This window comes from Python bivittatus, unplaced genomic scaffold (assembly GCF_059951505.1).
Source record: "Python bivittatus isolate LINGU-HERP-01145 unplaced genomic scaffold, Pbiv_v1 ctg000080_np1212, whole genome shotgun sequence".
Classification (NCBI taxonomy): Eukaryota; Metazoa; Chordata; class Lepidosauria; order Squamata; family Pythonidae; genus Python; species Python bivittatus.
In genome coordinates, this window is record NW_028277035.1 from 87,383,555 (window position 1) to 87,392,345 (window position 8,791).

An 8,791-nucleotide genomic window follows, 5' to 3' on the forward strand; every position below is an offset into this window, starting at 1 on the left:
CTGGGAGGGTCAACTCCCACAAACTCTAAAATGTGTATATATGAACAGTGTAGCAGGTGTTTGCATGACCTTAATTCTGTCAGTGTTCAACTCTTTCAGACTTTTCTGTGACTACAATAATTTTGGTTGTTGATACTGCAACTGTAGCCAGCTCCTTGGGGTAAAGGCATTATGTTCTCTAAAAAAAGAGAGAGATTAAAAGGGCCATTTGAGAGGGATTAGATGCCAACTAATAAACTACAATTATTTCTGATGGAGCTTCCAAAACACACCCTTTTTGGGAATAACTTCTGTTTTCCTGCAAACTTTATCAAACTTGTCCACTCAGAAATGGACAGATATGTCTAACAAAGAAGAGCATGTCACCATCTGCATAAAGCTTTAAATGCAACGTTTCTATAAGAACTGTTGATTCTGAAATGCTAAGCAGGGTTAGGCTTGCTTAATATTTGGTTGGGAGACTACTGAATAATCCCATGGCTTTAGGCTAGACCAAAAAGTTAAAAAAGCAAAACAAAATGGAAAACTACCCCTATATTACTATATTTTTATCCTGACTTTTTAATATATAACTCAAGGCAGCAAACATACCTAATACTCCTGCCTCCTCTTATTTTCCCCACAACAAGGACCTTGTGAAGTGGGTTGGGCAGAGGGAGAGCACTTGGCCTAAAGTCACCCAGCCGGCTTCCATGCCTAAGGCAGGACTAGAAGTCAGTCTCCTGGTTTCTAGGCCAGCACCTTCACCACTATACCAACTGGTTCTCAGAAGAAGGCCGTGGCCATCTGCTTCAGCAGTCTTGTTCTCTAGTTTACTAGCAGATGGCCTTCAGAGGCAGTCGCACTGCCGGCAAGGCTAATAGCCATGGATCCTACCTAGCTGGAGGAAGAGCCATTCTTTGAACAATAAGCACAGAGGTTTATTTCTGCCATCCATCATAGCTTGAGACTAAATCTGAATTGCTTGAGATTTTCTGTTACACCGTACTGTCCCAATACACAAAGGCTGCCATATCTAGGCTTCAAAAATCCAGATGGCCATTGGGTAGCAGCAAAAGGATATAGAAAATACTTCGATCATCCAGATATAGCAGTCCTCCTTGTAGGAAGGGGCATGACCATGTGGACAAGGCATGTTGTATTTTATTTTTTTCTGAATTGCCCAAGGATCCTATGCTGAGTAGTAGCCTAAAAAAAATAACTTGGAATATAAACTGGAGTTCTTATGAAGAAAAATGTGTGGTTCTCTCATTATTGTGTGTAATTATTACATGCACACCTGTCTTTCCCTCCATGCAATCTTTGTTTCCTCTGTATAGATCAGGGTCTGAAACTCAAATGAATATGGGGGGGGCACATAACATAAAGTTGCTAATCGGTGGGCCACACTCATATCCAGGCAAAAATGCACCAAAAATACATTAACTACTAATAAAAAATATTTTTATAATTAATAAAATAATTAAAAATTAATTAAATGACATTGATGGCAAGTAAAAGCTAAAATGTGTTGTATACTGTAAAGAATAAAATATAAAATCTCTGTGGCTGCAGTCTCTGATCTTTTGTCCTGTACATCACAACTATTTTGCACACCCTCCGGTACCAGGTAGCAGGGACAAATGGTGACGTCACTGGCAATGTCTCCTCTGGACACCTGCATGGCCATCATCTGCTGGCACAGCACCCACACACCAGACAAGGCAGTAAAGCAAGGTGGCAGTGGTTTAAGTTTTTGAGCCATACAAAAGAATCCAGTGGGCTGCGTGCGGCCTACGTGTTTGAGACCCCTGTGGAGTCTGGGGTAGTGTCACCACATTGCGAGGACAGCTAAGCTGGTCCCTGAACACACCACTTTGATTCTGGAAGGCCAAGATGCCCTTGTTCTGTGAGTTTGGCTCCTGATAGACTGTTTCCCCAGCCTAGTGTTTTTCAGAGGTAGTAGGACAGTGTTGTCCAAACCTGGCCACTTTAAGATGAGTGGACTTCAACTCCCAGAATTCCCCAGCCAGCCATGCTGGCTGGGGAATTCTGGGAGTTGAAGTCCACTCATCTTAAAGTGGCCAGGTTTGGACAACACTGTATTAGGATTATAATTCCCAGCATTCCTGAGGAAGACCACCACTCCAGTGGTCTAGAGTGTTGGATATTTGCAAGATCTACAGCTTTAATAGAATTAACTATTGAGTTAATTAGAGATTGCTTTTTGGCTGTGAACGTAATTGAATCAGGTGGCGAACTCTGTATAAGAGAAGTATTCTTATTTTTTTTTTGCCTTTTCTTATTTTTCCTTTTAGGCTCACTGCTTAATTCCCTGCTGTCTTGGTATATTTGTATTATATTATTTATTTGTTTGTTGTTGCTTTTATGTATTGTTGAAGATATATTTTATGCCTAATTTTTCTCTTTTGTATATTTTGAAATAGATATAAAGGTTGATATTTATATTTCTTGTCTTCTCTTAATCTTATTACCCAACATAGAGCAGTGCTTCTCCACCTCAGCAACTTTAAGATGTGTGGACTTCAACCCCCAGGATTCCCCAGCCAATGCACTTAAAACTCACAGAATTCCCCAGCCACACATCTTAAAGGTTGAGAGACACTAGTCTAGAGGGTATTGCTTGAGGAAGATGTGACTGGGACATACTGATACATTGAATGTATTTTCATAATCTTTATTGTCTTTAGACTGTGAGGAAAATAAGTTTTTAAAGGTGTCACAAGAATGGGAGCACCATAATAAAACTGAAATATAAAGGAATGTGTGGCACCCTTGAAGCTGGTGGGAATTATGCTGGTTGTAAAGACTTTATCCAGCTGGTGTGAACTGGGCTGGTTGTGAAAAGCCTTATCACAAACAATAGCAAACAAGGCATCTATATTGAAGGATGTGTTCTTCCTGGCATTTGTCACCTTGAATTAATTTGTTTCTTCTTAGTAAGGCTATTGTTTTCTTTGTAGATAAGAAAAGGGACAGAAAGTAACTTGAGATCTATTCTTTACTCATGTATGCCTGCATCATCATATTAAGATGTGTGTGTGCATCCTTTTCCCTTCCCCTTTTTCGAAATGTATAAATATCAGAGCATCTCTTTTGCCTGCAGGGGAGGGTCTCCCACCACTGTCTAATAAACACTTCAGTGAAGCCTTGATTATTTTGCATTTGAGTCCTGTGTTTTGATTCCACAATTCATATTGTTTAATTTTGTGTTTTTAGAGAACACACATACTCTGTTAGATCAGCCCATCACACCATTCTGTCCAGCAATCTAACCCTGTGATCTGCTAGATGTGTTTTCAAGCTTACAAACCTAGGCTGGAGAGTAATAGTTTCTTTCCCAGCAACTGGTATTGAAGGCAGCTGTGATTCACAAGGTAGTGTAAGAAACAGGATATAAGTAGGGTTGTTGTTTTTACAGAAACTTAAGAGATAAATGAATATGGAGAATTGTTTATGGCATAATAGTTACAGCTTTGGCCAAGCAGAAACAAAGAAACCTAACCTTACGTTCAAGAAAAATTGGGAAAAACAGAAAAAGGAAAGAAGGTAAACGGCTGCAACAGGATGCAGCTCGCATAACCACAAACTGCAGGTATTTACAGGCTGGGATGTGTGAGACGTAGTTGGACTACGAAGCGAGTGTGGAGTCCTGATCTGCGGTTCTGTCCTCCTGCGAGGGAAACAGCCAGAGATGGACAAAGCAGGTGGTTTGGTTAAACATTAAAAGTTTGATTGTGGTCTCTATCATGGGAAACAGAACTAGTAAGAGAGAGAAGCCGGAGGATAAGGCCCCCGGGAACATTCCCCCAGACAGTCCATTGGGGGGGGGGGATGTTGGGAAATTGGCAATATTTCCACAAAACACGAAGGAAGGATAAAAAGAAAATGATACAGTACTGTTGTTTTATCTGGCCCCAGACACCCATAAAAGGAGATTCGGTCTGGTGGCCCAAATATGGATCCTTTGAAGATTGGGTATGCCAGGCATTAAATATTTTTGTAAATGGAAAAAAAAAAGTGGACAAGAAAGAATCAGAATATGCTTTTTGTTGGATTCCTGGAACTGCTTCCAAAATTCTTATGACAGTTCAGGATGAGAAAGAGAGTGAAAGATCAAATTGTGAAAAATCTGATAATTTACCTCCACCCTACCATCAACCAGAAAAACTATATCCCAGTGCCCCAACTAATGAGCTGGGCGAAAATAAAATTGCGGCATGTACCCATTAAGGGAAGTGCCAATGGGTGGCAACAGACCTCTTATTATAAATTATAATTATTATAAAATATTATTATAAATTCCCCTCTTACTACCAATGAAGTAAGAGATTTCAAGAAAGAATTAAAAAGTTTAATAGAAGATCCCATTGGGATGGTTGAACAATTTGATCAATTCCTGGTTCCCAGTATATGTACTTGGGCCGAATTGATGTCAGTAATGAGTATTCTCTTTGGGGGAGAAGAGAGAGGTTTAATTCGAAGAGCTGCTATGGCGGACTGGGAGAAACGCCATCCCCTAGGGCAGGGACATCCATCCGGTGATCAAAAATTTCCCAGTTGACCCAGGATGGAATAATAACGATGCTGGACATCGAAATAATATGATGGATCTGAGAAATAGGGTAATACAAGGAATAAAAGAATCTGTACCTAAATTACAAAATTTTAAAAAGGCTTTTGAAAAAGATGAGCAAGAAAAAGATGAAACCCCTAGTGTGTTTTTGCAGAGATTAAAAGATCAAATGCGTAAATTCTCAGGGATGAACCCTGATGATCTATTGGCACAAGGCTTGTTGAAAGTCAGTTTTGTGACAAAGCCAGGGCCAGACATACAAAAGAAGCTCCAAAAATTGGAGGGTTGGAGTGAGAAACCTTTAGATGAGTTATTAAGGGAAGCCCAGAAAGTGTATGTTAAAAGAGAGGGAGAAAAACACAAACAGAAGGCTAATATGATGGTCAGTACAATTAATCAGGTGGTTGACCGTAAAATAAAAGACCATCAAAATGATTGGAACCAAAAGCAACGAAACTTCCCAAACAGAGGTCGTGCAGTTAACCATAAAATGCAGAAATCCCTGTTGCCACTTGATGGAGGACGATAGCGACCCAGTCGCCCTCCACCGAAGTGTTTCGGTTGTGGGAAAGAAGGACACTTTAAATGAGATTGTCCTCTCACCAAAAAGGAAGAGAAAGTATATTCATTGATACAATTTGAAGAACAATAGGGGCTATTGTGGTTGAGGTCTCACCAAGAGCCGTTGATAAACATTTATGTGGGACCTGAACATGAAGAAGTAACCTTCCTAGTAGACACAGGGGCAGCTCGAACATCTTTAAGCTATATTCCCCACAGGCTGAAATTATCCAAAAATTGCATCAAGGTGTCAGGTGTAAAAGGAGAGAGTTTTCCTGTACTGGAATTCAAGAAAGCAAATTTGCAATTAGGCAACAGAATAATATCGGGCTTAAACCTCCTATATGTCCCCAAGGCTGGTACATCTTTATTGGGAAGAGATGCCATAACTGCATTAGAATTAGAAATAACAACAGATCACTTGAAATTGAATTCCTATCCGGAAAACCTAAATTCTGTAGTAATAGCCAAACTGACTCCTGAAGATGAGAAACAAATTGATCCTATAGTCTGGGTAAAAGAGGGAAATAGGGGAGGTTTAGAAATAACCCCATTGAAAATAAAAATGAAAAATCCAGGAGAAACCATTAGGCAAAGACAATATAATATCTCATTAGAAGGAAGAAAGGGTCTGCAGCCGGTTATAGATGGTCTGTTGAAAGATGGACTCTTAGAACCATGTCTGTCTCCTTTGAACACCCCCGTCTTACCGGTTCGTAAACCTGATGGCAGTTATAGATTGGTGTTAGACTTCAGAAAACTAAATGAAATAGTGGAAGTGAGGCATCCTGTGGTACCCAATCCTTATACGCTATTAGGCGGTATTCCACATAATCATGCTTGGTTTAGTGTTACAGACCTTACAGATCCCTTCTGGAGTTGTCCTCTGGATGAAGGATCCAGGGACATGTTTGCATCTGAATGGGAGAATCCCTTCACCAATAGAAAACAACAATTTAGGTGGACGGTACTACCACAAGGATTCACTGAGTCACCTAATTTATTTGGACAAGTCCTTGAGAGGGTTTTGGAAAAGTTTCAAGTTGTAAAAGGAACTAAATTATTGCAATATGTGGATGACCTTTTGATCTCGGGAAGAAAGAGGAACGGAGTAAAGGAAACTACAAATAGGCTTCTTAACTTTCTGGGAAGCCAAGGCTTGAGAGTTTCCAAATCTAAATTGCAGTATGTAGAAAGGGAAGTTAAATATCTAGGTCATCTAATAAGTGAAGGAAAGCGAAAAATAAATTCAGAAAGAATCCGGGGAGTGATTAAACAACCACTACCAGAAACAAAAAAAAGAATTAAGAAAATTCTTGGAAATAGTGGGATATTGTAGATTGTGGGTTGACTCTTACGCAACACTGACGAAACCACTGTGTGGTAAACTGATAGAAGATGAGCCCTGATGACACAGAATGGACAAAAGAAGAAAGAGGGATAATAGAAGTGATTAAGCAGAAATTAGTCTCTGCACCAGTGTTAGCTTTACCCTCTTTGGAAAAGCCCTTTCATTTATTTGTGAATGTAGACCAGGGAACCGCTTTAGGAGTTTGGACTCAAAAATGGGGAGGAAAAAGACAACCTGTGGCATACCTCTCCAAAATATTAGATCCGGTAAGTAGGGGATGGCCCAACTGTATCCAATCCATTGCTGCTACTGCTTTGCTGGTAAAGGAAAGTAGGAAACTTACTTTTGGAGGTGCTTTGGTGGTAAGCACACCACACCAGGTTAGAAGCATTTTAAATCAAAGAGCTGAAGCTATCTTAACAGAAGAAAAAGACTGAATATTAACCACCGATACGGCTCTAAATCCAGCCCAGTTTTTGAGAGGAATTGGGGAGATGATGGAGGAAGAAACACACTCATGTACAGAAGTTATAGACCTCCAAACCAAAGTCAGAGATGATCTGAAAGATTTCCCTCTAGGACAGGGGTGCAACCTGTTTATAGATGGGTCATCCTGGGTAATAGAAGGAAAAAGACACAATGGATATGCTATAGTTGATGGAGATGAACTGACTTTGCTAGGAGCAGGAAGACTGCCCCTGTCTTGGTCGGCTCAGACTTGTGAGTTGTATGCATTGAGCCAGGCCCTAAAGTTGATAAAGAATAAAGAGGGAACCATATATACTGATTCCAAGAATGCATTTGGAGTAATACACACTTTTGAAAAAAATTGGGCAGAAAGAGGTTTAATGAATACAAAGGGAAAGGATTTAGTGCATGGAACTTTGATTATGGAGACTCTAGAAAATGTCATGTTACCATCGGTTGTTGCAATAGTCCATGTGGAAGGACATCAAAAACCTAACACGTATGAGGGAAAAGGAAATGGATTAGCAGACTTAGAAGCTAAGGAAGCAGCTTTGAGTGAAGAATGGGTAACAGTGCTTCCTTTAATACCCACGTTAGATTCTGTTAAAGAAATACCTCAGTTTATGGAAAAAGAAAAAGAACAACTAGTAAAAATTGGGGCCACCCAAACTAGCGATGGGAAGTGGAAGCTCCCTGATGGAAAACAAATGTTAAACAAACATGTCACTAGGGAGATTCTAGGAGTCTTACACCAAAGTAGTCACTGGGGAACCCAGGGACTGTGTGACATATTTGTTTTAAAATATGGTTGTATTGGATTATATACAAATTTGTGAAAGGTGCATAATCTGTAAATAGTAAATAGCTATCAGTACTGGGAGCTATCAATATATCAGTCAAAATATCAATAGCCATCAATACTGGGAGCCACTGGTCCATGAAACTGGCCAGTTTCATCCAGACTGATTGCCATTATCACAATTGCCAGCAGCGAATTCCACAATTTAACTACATATTGTGGAAATAATTTTTTTTGGGAGTGGGGGATGAGGAGGTTCCTTTAGATTTGGTGGATGACTTTGCCAAGTTCTAATATTGTGCAAGACACAGAAAAAAAGTCATGTTCTCTATGCCTTGCATTATTTCAAATATTGTTATCATGTCTCATCTTACATTCCTTTGTTCCAAGCTAGAGAGTCAGTTGCTGTTTATATAAATCTTTGTTTATATGGATACTGCTCCAGCCCATTAATAATTTGGTTCCCTTTTTTGCACCTTCTGTACCCATCTAATATTCTTCATAACAGGCAGGGTTTAGAAATGTACACCGTTATTCAAGTTTAGGCTCACCATTGGTTAGTATGATATGCGCAATTCTAGTTTTAGTCCTCATCTGTGTATATAACTAATTGTACCATGATGAATTTGGTCAATTAAAAAAAAACAAAACCTAACACTAATTTAATCCTGTTACAATTCAGGGATTCCACGTTGTACTAAAACGAGGGGAAAGGGCAGAGCTAAGTTGCCCTCGAGGATACTTGGAATTTTGGATTGTTTTTTTATACCTAGAGTGTAATTCATGGAGAAATTCTACGCGGTCCTTAGGAGCTGAAAACGACCTGATGGCACATAATCAATCCAAGTGTCACTACACAAATAAAGAGACGGTTCAGCTACCCCACCAAGCCGAATTTGGCTGATCCCTAAACCCTCGCTGGCCGGGTTCACACAGCCCGCCAGCCTACGCAACAACGGACCGTCACGCCCGGCCCGAGCTTAAGGGCGCCGAGGGCAGGGCAAGCGAGCGTCAGATAAGGGCAGGCGGCCTCACC